Here is a 13478-nt window from a genome sequence, read left to right on the forward strand (position 1 = left end):
GCGCAGTACTTTTGTGTGTCTCAGTAGAGGATAATGTCCTGCTGTGTTCATGCAGTGAAGATACACCAGCAGCTCATTTAAGGGAACAGCAATGTTATTTTATTCTTTATTCTGTATATTGTTGAGTTAAAAGTTGTGTTTGTGCTCTGCAGTGTGTGTGTGGGTGTGTGTGGGGGGGGGGTTAATAAGTGGGGGTGTACATGCGCTGGGTGCACCTGTAGGAATGGACTCTGATGATTGACCGTTGTCATGGTTTTAATTAGTCAGTGGCGCACCTGAGTTTTCCATCAATAAAACAGCAATACGCCAGAAATTTACCTGAACAAACCTCACTTCCAGAACACCACACCCATCAGCGTAGATTTACTCCTAAACTCAGACGCTATTTTAACAGTGCAGATGCAAGGCGTGTTACAAATAACCATGAACATATCTATCCAAATAATTCTAAATATACTGAACCAAATATACTTGAACTCAACTCACAATTGTTGGTTAGTAGAACATTTTCTGAACGTTGCCGTTAACATTCTTAGAAAGTTCAATCTGTCAGTCAAATTTTCTGGGCGTTCTCAGAATGTTTATATTTAACATTGTAAACATTTTGATAGTGTCGCTGCAACGTCGCTTGTGGCAATGTTTTTATTTTTAGTTTTAGGAATGTTATTTCTAACATTTCCTTAATGTTAGTATTTATCTAGCTGGAAACGTTAAGTGAGAAACGTTCTAATAGCATTGTGATGCAAACCATTATTACGTCGCACATTTTTATTATGCAAACCATTATTATGTCACGCATTTCTGTAATGTTACAGGTTAACCTTTCCTGGAACTTTTTTTAAATGTTGCCAAGCGTTCTTTTAATGTTCCCTGTTAGCTGGTAATATATTGAACACATCAATCTACACATAGTGTTACAAATGAACCTAAATATACTTATCCAAATACATGTGAATGTACTGAACCAGATACATGTGATTATACTGATCCAAGCAAACCTGAATGTACAAAAGAAATAAACTTGATAAATAAATTGAACCTGATTATACTGATCCAAATAAATGTACAGTAAATACACTACATTGTAACACTACACACACATATCCCGGGTCATGTGTGCATTAAAACACATCTAACTGCTCATTTGTTCTGAGTGCTAGAGCAGAGGAATGTGTCTTCTATCCTAGATGGCAGGAAAATACACAGACTGAGCCGGACACCAGTCCTCCATAGCCGGAGATGAATGCTCTTGACCTATAGTCTACCACTCCTCCACTCTTTCACTACTGCTCTGTTTATCTGATTAGATACTGGAGCCAGACAGCAGCAGCTACTGTCCACATACAGCGTATTCAGCTGCTGTTCACTCTCTCTCACTCACACACATGAACTCCTCTGGCCATTGATTGGGTGCTTCTTATTAGCTTTGAATTATTTTTCTCCTTCATTCTGCTCAAGCAAAATTCTTCAGGGGCTCATCAGCAGCTAAAGAGACTGCCTTAGACAGACAGACACCCAATCACAGAGAAAGACTATTATTGTGCAGATTTGATTCAGAGTAAAAAGTACGATTTGTGTTACAGTTTTTTACAACTGTTTACACACATTTTCCAAGCTCTGTGTCTATTTTTCAAAACTCTACACACAAAACCCACAATTGCTCACACAAAATGCAAAATGCCTCAGATCTCCAGCAAAATGACACACAACATTTAAAATGTTATCAACACATCTCAAAAGCAAGCACTGACCTCACATTGCCAACACCTTTGTCATAATATGACATTTTGGATTCATTGTGTACACACTGTTGATCAAAACCTAAAGCTCTTCATTCATTCATGGGACTCTATGTTTATTTCCATACAAAAGTGTAGAGAGAAGGTGAAATACTCACAACACACATAAACCGTTTTTAAACCCAAAATATTTATTTTTGTCCAAATCATTTGCTGCTGTTAATACAATATTTGTACAGTGCAGACAAAAAAAATCCAACAACCACATGAAGTCGGACAGACACCAAACACATGTCTGAAAAAGCTGGGGGTGTGGCTGTGGTGAGGGTATGGGTTGGGGGGTTAAAGGTGTGTCTAGGCTTCATCTCTCCTCCGGGCTGGATCTGGCCACAATATTTCATCCACATCGCAAGCTATGTCCTCTCTTGCTAAACACCGAGGATAGAACCTCCTTGCATGGCGCATCCATCCTTGAATAGAGGCAACATCAATGTCGCCACATGCTTCCTCCATAGCCTCAAGAAGTGGAATGCGAGCATGGGGACGACGATCATATACCCGCCAGCGCCAGGTGGAGAAGAATTCCTCAATTGTATTGAGAAAAGGTGAATATGGAGGCAGGTACAGAACAGAGAAGTGAGGATGGGTCACAAACCAGTTCTGGACCAGATGTGCCCGATGAAAACTGACATTGTCCCATATGACCACAAATTTTTGTTGATCTAGATTCTGCCGACCTTGGACAAGAATATTGAGAATTGCATCCAGAAAAGTTATGATGTGAGCAGTGTTGTAAGGACCAAGTGTTGCATGGTGATGCAGAACACCATTATTGGTAATGGCAGCACACATTGTAATGTTTCCCCCACATTGTCCTGGGACATTCACAATGGCCCTTTGACCAATGATATTTCTCCCCCTTCTCCTGGTCTTAGTGAGGTTAAAGCCCACCTAATCTATATAAATATACTCATTGCGGACATTGGCATCTGCATCCATCTCCAAAATTCTCTGTAAGAGACAAGAATATATATTTACACACATGTGCACAACCCAACAATATGTCTTGATATGTGCAAATCTAATGTACTGGAAGTAGTTTTGCATACATACATCCACAAAGTCATGACCCAGGTTCTTCACTCTGATGCTGTTCCTTTCAAATGAGACCCTGTATAGCTGCTTCATTTGTAAGTGATTATTCTGCAGGACACGATGGATAGTGGACAAGCTTACTGTGTCGATGTTATGAAAAACAGCTGCATCGTTCACTATGTGGTGCTGGATCTCGCGGATTCGAATGGCATTATTTGCTAAAACCATATTTATAATGGTGGTCTCCTGCTCTTCAGTAAATTTGCGCCCCTTGCCCTCCACGATTCCTCTGTCTTTCCACTCTGTAGAAGATACAGAAGCATAGTGAATGTGTGGGATGTCACAAAGTCTAAAACGTCTTTCTGCAGTAAGCTACATCATGGGATAGTATGATAATCACACTGACCATTCATGATTCATGAAATGCAGTACAGTAATATACATGATAAGGGGTACAATTTTATGCATTTTACAGTTGTGCTGAAAAAATTATTATGTTTATATGAGATAGCTGCATACCTGTTCTCATTTCGGAATGTTCGGATTATGGCTGCCACCGTGAATCGACTCAAGTTTGGCTGGACCCGCAGTCCAGCCTCTCTCATGGTCAACCCATGGTTGATCACATGATTAACCAATGTAGCCCTAATCTCATCTGAGACAGCTCTCCTTGCTTCCCTTCTTTGCCCTTGTCCTCTTCCCTGTCCAACTCGTCCTCTTCCTCCCCTTCCAACTCCTCCTCCTCAAACCCGAACTCCTCGTGGACGTCGTCTGCCTCTACCAAATCTCCCGGCTCTCTCTCCGTTGTCATTCATGGTTCAAAACAGACATCTTGACATTTGACCTATTTATAGGCCTATACTTAGCCAATGATTCGTTGGTGTTCAATAAAGTAATGAGTGCTTACACATGTGAGGGGTGGGAGTGAAGCACTGGTCATTTAGTGTGGCATTTTGATAGGTTGTGTTTGAAAGATGAAATCAAGTAACTTCCCGTTTGATCTTTGTGTGTTAGGTAGAAACTTGTGTGTAGAGTTTTGCAAAATGTGTGTTTGGAAATTGAAAACTGAGTCAGACACTGAGAATTAGTGTATGGTTTTGCAGATTTGGTGTGGGGTTATGGTGTTTGAAGGGCATGTTTAGAAAATTGTGTGACAAGCAAAGATTTAGTGTGTAAACAGTTGAAAAAACTGTATTGCAAAATGCAAAGAAACAGATCACTGTTCATCAGACCCTGATTTCGGTCAGGCACAAAGACCTCAGCTACATCAGCTGCAGTATTCTCCCTTGCCAAACAGCGGGGGGGAAAATGCCTTGCATGGCAAATCCATCTTTGGCAATCATCTGCGTGGATGTCTTCACATGCCTCCCCCATTACATGAAGTAGCGCCACACGCTCGTGGGGTCTGCGTTTGTACACTTTCCACCTCCATGCAGTTAAAAATTATATTGGATTGAGGAATGGGGAATATGGTGGAAGATGCAGCACAACAAACTGTGGATTTAGAGAACCAATCATTGACCTGAGCTGCCCGGTGGAAACTTACATTATCCCAGATGACAACATAGTATGGCTGTATCAGTCACGTGAGGCCTCTTTTATACTCTGACAAATGATTGAAACGTTCTTCTAATTAAGTTTACATAGCTGTAACTTGTATGAGACTACTTGGTAATTAGTGTTTTGTATTTGGAGGTCAGTGATTCTCAGGTGAGCAAGGTGTTCTAAATGATGCAGTTTGTGTTTAGGGATTTGCAAAGCTGTGATTTAGAATGATATTTGAGTGAGAACATATAAAATTGTGTTTAGAGTTTAGCAGTTTGGAGTCACAATGTTGACACATGAGCTTCATGTTTTTGGATTTGTGTGCATAGTTCCACATTTTGTGTGTAAACAATGTGGAAAAACTATAATGACCAATTTATGCAGAAATCCAAATATCCCAAAGGGTTCACATACTTTTTCTTACAACTGTATAAGGGGAAAGGAGTGATAAAATAGGGCAAAACAAACAGAGAAGAGGAAAGGGAAATTGAAAAGAAAAGTGAAGAAAACAGAAAAGAAGAAGGAAGGAGAACAGGAAAGGAGAAAACTGAATATGATGAAAGAGGAGAGGAAGAAATAAAAGGAAAGAAGCAAAATGAAAAAGAAAGAACATAGCAAAGATGAGAGGAGAAGAAAAAAAGAGTCCAAGAACAAGAATTAGAGAGAAAAAGGGAAAGAGACAGTGGGAGAGAGAGAGAGTTTGATAGGTTGTGTAATATGAGTTGTGAGGAGAAGCTGCAGCTTTGTGAGTGTGTTATCAGAAGCTCGGGGACGAGGGACCTGTATCTCACCATCCAAAACCAGGCCGTTCAAACACACAGTGCTGGGGGGTGGACTGCTGTCCATGCTGTGTGTGTGTGTGTGTGTGTGTGTGTGTATTAGAGTGTGTGTGTGTGTTAGAGTGTGTGTGTTTTGTGGGGGGTTTCTGACCTCCAGGCCAGTTGAACCCTCGTTTTCCATGCCAGGGCATTTCCCGTGAGGCCTTGCCGGACAGCTCATCCAATCAGGCCCAATCAGTGTGAGATAGAGCTGTCCAGCTGCTCGCTGCTCTTTTGAGTGTGTGTGTGTGTGTGTGTGTGTGTGTGTGTGTGTGTGTACGTGTTAAATGACCACAAGGCACACATATTCCAGAGGGCAGGATTTGGATGCCTGACTGATGAGAAAACGTCAGCTCTGGATTTAATCTAGTACCGGGTTGGATTCCCTTTTGCCTTTAGAACTGCCTTAAATCTTCATGGAACAGTTTTAACAAGGTACTGGAAACATTCCTCAGAGATTCTGCTCCATACTAACATGAGAGCATCACGCAGTTACTGCAGATTTATCAGCTGCACATCCATGATGAGAATCTCATGTTTCACCACATCCCAAAACTGCTCTACTGGACTGAGATCTGGTGACTGTGGAGGACATTCCAGTACAGTACAGAACTCTCTCATTCTCGAGATTAAGAATCCAGTCTGAGATGATTCTGTAGCGCTTTATGATATGGAGCATTATCCTGCTGGAAGTAGCATCAGAAGATACAGGTACACTGTGGTCATAAAGAGATGAACATGATCAGTAACAATACTCAGGTAGGCTGTGGTGTTGATGTGACATGATGCTCAATTGGTATTAATGAGCCCAATGTGTGCCAGGAAAATATCCCCCGCACCATTTCAGCACCATCACCACCAGCATGAATACAAAGCAGGATGGATCCATGCTTTCATGTTGTTGACGCCAAATTCTGACCCTACCAACCGAATGTCGCAGCAGAAATCATCAGAGACTCATCAGACCAAGTAATGTTTTTCCGTATCTTAATCTTCTATTATCCAGTTTTGATGATTCTGTGTGAATTATAGTCTCAGTTTCCTGTTCTTATCTGCAGGAGCTGCACCCGGTGTGGTCTTGGTCTTCTGCTGCTGTAGATCATCATCCTCCTCAAGGTTGGACGTGTTGTGCTGATGTTCAGAGATGCTCTTCTTCTGCAGACCTCGGTTGTAACGAGTGGTTATTTGAGTTACTGTTGTCGTTCTATCAGCTGGAATCAGTCTGATCGTTCTCCTCTGATCTCTGGCATCAACAAGACATTTACTCCCACAGAACTGAACTGAACTGATATCAGCTCACTGGATATTTTCTCTTTTTCGGATCATTCTCTGTAAACTCTAGAGGTGGTTGTGGTTTAAAGTAACTTAAATCACCTTTTCTTCTCCATTCTGATGCTCTGATTGTTTGAACTGCAGTAGATTATATTGGCCATGTCTACATGCCTAAATGCATTGAGTTGCTGCCATGTGATTGGCTGATTCGACATTTGCGTTTATGAGCAGTTGGACAGATGTACCTAATAAAGTGGCCAGTGAATGTACACCAGAAAGGAACACTGGGTAATCAAGCTTTGTCAAAAATTGGTGCATGAGTGTACTTCCACACCTACCTGTTTTTTTTATACCAAACCAAAATAGCTGGTGTGAAAGATGCTGTGAAGCATTGTCCTGACCAAGGGACCAAAATTTGTACAACACGTGGAAAGGCACTTACACTGTGTTCCAAATTATTATGCAAAAAGTGTTTAGGAGTGATAAAATAAGATTTTTTTTGTTTGTCAGTTAAACTCATTGATGGTGATGTGTGTCAGGGCTCTTTATATCACTGAAAGCAATTGCAGACACCTGTGCTAATAAGTTTGGCAGGCGTGTCCAATTAAAAGCAAGACTACTTAAGAAGGCTGTCCCACATTATTAAGCAGCCTACATTTTAAGCCAAAATGGAAAAGAAAAAGGATGTGTCGGCTGCTGAGAAGCAACAAATTGTGGAGTGTTTTTGTCAAGGCATGACTACAATCAACATTGCCAAGACACTTCATCATGATCATCGCACAATCCAGAAGTATGTAGCTGACTCAGAGCACACACGTGTACGTGCTGATAAGGAAAAATTGAGGACTCTTTCCAACAGGCAATTACAACAGGTTAAAAGAGCAGCTGCAAAAATGCCTTGTCATAGCAGCAGACAGGTTTTTGAAGCTGCTGGTGCCTCCAACATCCCCCGAACAACAAGATGCAGGGTCCTTCAGAGGTTTGCAGCTGTGCATAAGCCATCCTGTCGACCTCCTCTATCCACTGCACACAAGCAGAAACAGCTCCAGTGGGCCAAACAATACATGAAGACCGTTGAGTGCCGTGCAACAATCGATGATCCTGATGGATGGAGTGGTGGATGGCTGGTTGATGGACACCCCATGCAAACAAGGCTACGGAGGAGGTGGAGTAATGTTTTGGGCTGGAATCATGGGGAGAGAGATTGTCGGGCCCTTTAGGATCCCTGAAGGGGTAAAGATGACCTCCATAATGTTTGTGGAGTTTCTCAAACAGCACTTCCTGTCATGGTTCAAGAAGAAGAACCGTGCATTCCACAGCAAGATCATTTTCATGCATGATAATGCACCGTCTCATGCTGCAAAGAACACATCTGCATCTCTGGCTGCTATAGGCATAAAAGGGGACAAACTTATGGTGTGGCCCCCATGCTCCCCTGACCACAACCCCATTGAGAACCTCTGGAGCATCATCAAAAGGAGTGTCTAGGATGGCGTGAGGCAGTTCACATGTAAGCAACAGCTCTGGGAGGGTATTCTGTCCTCATGCAAGACAATTGAAGCAGATACCATCCAAAACCTGACAAATTCAATGAACTAGAAAGTTCAGAAGATCCTTTCGAACAAGGGGTCCTATGTGCAAATGTAACATCACCTAGAATAAAGTTTTGACTGGAAAACTGTTTGATTTCAGTTTGTAATAACTTGCTAATGCTTATAATTTCACAAATGACCATTTTTTTGTTCTTCATAAAAATGAAAAGGTTGAAAACTCTGCTGTGCATAATAATTTGGAACATGCATTTTGAGTGCATTTTGAGTGTATTATTTTTTTTTATTATACTGTTATCATTGGCAGTTTGTTCAAAAATCTTTCAATTGTACTATAATAGTTGATGACTGGAAAATTACAATAACTGCAATTCATATAGGTAATTTTGGAAAATCTGAGAAAATATTATTTGCATAATAATTTGGAACACAGTGTATTTGAGCTCAATTTTCATAATATTGTTTTTTCTCTGGACCTGGGTGCACTTTCTCTGTGTTTTTTACTGCTTAAAAGTTTTGCAGTGAGCAGTAAGTTGCTTTGTTATTTTGAGTTTTCTCAACTTTTTCATTTTTGCAGTGTACCGAAGAAATCTACACAGGAAGGAAGGTACTCTCACCTTCAAAGAGTACCTTGTTGATTGAAAGTGTAAACACTGCTGGTTTAGAGGAGATTCACAGTAGAAAGTCATGCACGCCAAATGCACTGTTCCTTGCCATTCAAGTATTTATCTCAAACAAAAAAAATGATAAAAAACAGCCACCAGCCAAAGTGCTTATTAAACTACACAAATAAAAGTAATGTATAGGATTGTGCGAACGATCCATGGTTAAAAAAAGTGTTCTTGTGTGTGAAAACAAACCAGCAATAATGAGCTCCTCAAAACGATCTCAAAATCAAAAGGAAAACATTAACACTAGCAGCCAACTCTAGTCAGGCCTAGCACTCTGAAAATGAAAGGAATGGACACTCACAAAGCAGGAGAAGAATATAATAAGAAACGCATCATTTTCAGGTAGCAGTTTCTTCAGTTCCTAATGTAATTAAGAAATGGCAGTTGGTTGTTACAAGCATTTTATGGCCATTTCCTTATTTATGGCGACTCACCTAGAAAAGCCTTAGCCCCTCCGTCAATAAATCTCTAGCGATGCCTCTGGCTCCACATTATTCCTACAACCTTACAGCCATGCCAAGTACCACTCGGAAACCTTTGATCATAAGCATGTGAGTACATTTTATTTATATAGAACATTTAAAACCAAACTGTTTTAAAATAAAAAAAACAGTCTAATCAGTTTTGTACACATTTAACAGTTACTAAAAATTTAAATACAGGAACAATCTATGTTCAGTTTAAATTAGATTTCCAGTAGCAAACTGGAAAGACTAGGAGCCTACATTTTACTGTTTATTTAATTTAAATCCATTTAACTTTTTACACAAGTTAAAATAGGTCTATAGGCTAAAACATGTTCACGAAGTTCCATGCATAACATCACGCTCACATAAAGATATCTCACCAGCTCTATTCCTGCCATGAAAAAGCTGTTTAAGGGCTCTCTCACTTTTATGCAAAGAAGCTGTTGCTCGCAATGCCATGTATATGCTGAAGTTTTACCAAGCAAACAAGCTAGTTCATGCTTAATTGTGATAGAAACCTTATACTCATTATTTGAAAGTACTTACATCTCCCTCATCTGCTGTCTTGCCACAAACCCACCCTGACTTGCCACAGATCCCTCCATCAGACGAAGTCCCTTGCTACTTATGTTATTAATAAGATAGAAAGGCTTCTTTATTCATGTCATTTGATAACAGTTTGATTTTTTGAACTCCAAAATCTGGTTTAGGCAAAACTAAAGATTTTTTTTCTAGGTTTGACCTCCTGTTACTTCAAATTGCTACAGTAATATTGCTTGAAACATATACCTTGAATACATAAGGGTGAGATCTTTAGGAAATTAGGGGCGGGTTATGATAACTCTTTGATTTTCATGTTTTTTAGGACTCCAAATTCTGCTCTTTATATAACCAAATAGGCAATTTTTCATTTGACATTCCAATCATTTAGATTCTTACAGTACTTGAAACATACATGATGAATACTATTGAAGAGTTTTTTCCAGCAAATATGTTACATTTGTATTGTTTATATCTATTACCATGCTTTACATATTTTAATTTTAAATATGTTGTTGCTATGATTACTATTATTATGATGAATTTGCACTAGCCTGATGTTTATGGTGTCTCCACCAGGGAACTTGGTGCCTTACGTGCAATGTGAGATCCACGTTGGCGGAGTGCCAGCACTGGAAATAGTTGAGATCGTATAGAGGCTCCTGTTGTAACTGTCTTTATTTTGTTATTATTAATGTGTCAAATCTGAGCACTGAAGTCGAGACTTCATTGATGTCTGTACTAAACCTCAAGAGGAGACACAAGTAAGATTATGGAGCTGTCTATTTGTTGTCTGGAGAAACTACAGCGATAGTGAGGAGATCTACATTTTGATGTGATTTTAAAGTGGTGAGCACCACATACTAGGTGGTAAGCATAACATACTAAGTAGTGAGCACAAGATAGTATATTCACTGGTCTGTACATGACTTTACAGACTGCTATGTTGTGCTGTGCACATGCTCTGCGATTCTCCATCCTTTCATCATTAAAGTGGGGCTTTATGAATTTTTGAAGTTACGGCAAATGTCACAAGAAGATTAATTAGCAAATCAAAGATGATAAAGTAAGGTTATCTGTTTAGACAGTTATCATATATAACATATTGATGTAGCTGCCATTTGTGATCTAATGTAGGCTGCTTTTGGAAAGATCTTATGTAAAAAATAAATGAAATACACCATGACCCTTCATGGGATCAGTAGGAACATACCATGCAAAAATCACTAATACAAACAAAATAAGTCACTGATACAAAGAAAACAAACAAACAAGTCAAAATAAAACTCACATACAAACAATACAGTAGCACAAAATACTAAAGGCTATAATTACCATCTCAGGTTTGTCTCCATTTTTTTTTTGCCTATTAAAAAAAAAAATCAAATCCAAGGCTAAAAAATGCAATCTGATCTGAACTATGATGAACCATTCACTCCAAATAAGTGAAAACGCATTGGATATACAGCCATGTAGCTCTGCAGTTATCTACTGTTAGGGCGTTTTCACACCTGTAGTACGAACCGGTTAATGAGTTTGTTTACTTGGAGCGTTTTCTCGCTCTGTTTGGTCTGGTTTCACATAGGCATAAATGTAAACGCACCAAAATGCGCATCAATAAACCACGCGAGCAGCCTGTGTCCTCTGATTGGTCAGAGCTGTCTGACACAGGAGTATGTTAAATATAAACATATACGAAAAAAGTAAATACAGCGAGAAGATTCTGTGTTCCAGCGCAAATATCTGTGCTTTAACACTGATCGCTGAAACGCTGCACTTTCAAACACAGTGTTTCTACGTGCAGCGCAGATTTATACATAACAAACAGAGTTACGCGGCTGTGAGCAGTGAATGCAGCGCAGACGGAGCGTGCATGGACACAGTGTTTGTTCATAGCTGTGGTAATTAGCGTTATCTGGCTAATATATCAGTTTAAAATGTGCTTGCTTTATCAGCAGTTTAGCTCAAATAAATGGATTATATTTAATTGCTGTTCTCACCACAAGCGAACCGCTCCAGAGTTCGTTTGGTACCGAGGCCACCTCCTCTAGCTGTTCTCGATCCGGTTCTTTTGATCCGCACCCGAGTGCTATTACTGTTTTCACACCTGCTCAATCGAACCGCACTAAAGTTACAAACAGACCAGAGTTCGTTTTAACCGGACCAAACAGTGCTGGTGTGAAAACGCCCTAAGTCTTATCACAGTGGGTTGCAGTGCATGGATTGTAGCTACATTACAGCTTTTTTTTATAGAATGTTTAATAAAAACATATTTACCAGATAATAGAATCTGTATGTAAAGACAGTTTTGCCTGGATTCAGAAGTATGCAAACAGATGTTTATGTGTTTGTTCGGATACACAAAACGTACTCCTCCATTCATCTCCAGGCCCTCGGTGCTGCTGCAGAGCACGATCGGTACATTCTTTCAAAGAGCCGCTAATGATAAGACCAAACTGGGCTTTAGAGCTGAGAAGAGGGCACTTGTGAGGCGCTGTCCTCTTCACAGTTGTCTGAGGGTCATTAGCTCTCTCAGAATCTCTCCCTCCTCCTCCTCCTCCTCCTCCTCCTCCTCCCTCTCCAGCACTGCTTTTCAACTTTCTCAGCCTCTCAGAGCGCTCCTTCCACTCTCATCATCCCTTGATCTGTTTCTTTATGCTCTTCTGACACTCCGTCTCTTTCTCAGCTCTCTCTTACTCTCTCTCTCTCTCTCTCTCTCGCTCTCCAACACTCTTTCAACACTCTCCCTCTCTTTCTTTTTCTCTCTCCAAATGCTTCTTTGGGCTTTTAAGCTCCAGCGTCTTCAGCTTTCTCCGAGGTACTCGGGAGTCAATGCCCTGAAAGTGGAAGAAAAGGCGAGCGGCTGAGATTCCATTTATCCTCAACCCCATTTAGCCGCAGCGTCCCAGCATCTAAAGGGCTCTCCAGCCCAAGACGTGGGCTTCGGCACAAGGCTCCGACCTTAAGACCCTCCCCGTCTCTGTCTGTTATTAAAGGAGGAAGCCTTGGATGGAGAGATGAGAGGGAAATGGACTTTTTATGTGTCCAAGCAGCTCTTTTGTTCCTGATGAGAAAGTTGCGACGCTAATGGCTAAAGGCTTTTTTTTAAAAAGATGTTGTGGGTAAATAAGACGGATGGAGGGTGCTTGAGAGTTCTGTGTGTTGGATACACAGGGGGACGTGGAGAAACTTACACATGTCTGGAGCACACAGAGGCATGATGAAAGGAATGGAAGTTCGTCTGTATGATGTACTGTACTTCAGTCCAGTGAGTCACACAAGCTGGTGTATCAGCTCCATCTCGCTGCTGGTGTTCGGTTATCGACTGTATCCCGTCTGTTGTTGTACAGTATGCTCTTTCTTCTGCTTGCTCTTCATCAGCGGTCAGTTTCTGACCACAGAGCAGCTCTAGGCTGGAGATTTGTGGGTGGTGGATCCACTCTCAAACCAAGCAGTGACACTGACATCCATGATACACTTACTGTATACCAGCACCACACACTGCAATGAAGACTATCACTGACACTGCTGTGCTGAGAATAGTCTAATATGCCAATAATAGGTGTTTCTAATAAACCGGCCACTGAGTGGAAGTATGAGGTAGGCGTTTCTAATAAAACGGCCACTGAGCGGAAGTATGTAGTAGGTGTTTCTAATAAAAATGCCACAGAGTGCTAATTTTAAAAAGTATTTTCGATTTTTGTCAATCTTAATAATTTGAACAAGCAAACTGTCCCTTACACTGTGTTAAAATGTATTGATGAATGGACCAATAGAAATG

This window comes from Astyanax mexicanus, chromosome 9, assembly GCF_023375975.1.
Source record: "Astyanax mexicanus isolate ESR-SI-001 chromosome 9, AstMex3_surface, whole genome shotgun sequence".
NCBI classification, from domain to species: Eukaryota; Metazoa; Chordata; class Actinopteri; order Characiformes; family Acestrorhamphidae; genus Astyanax; species Astyanax mexicanus.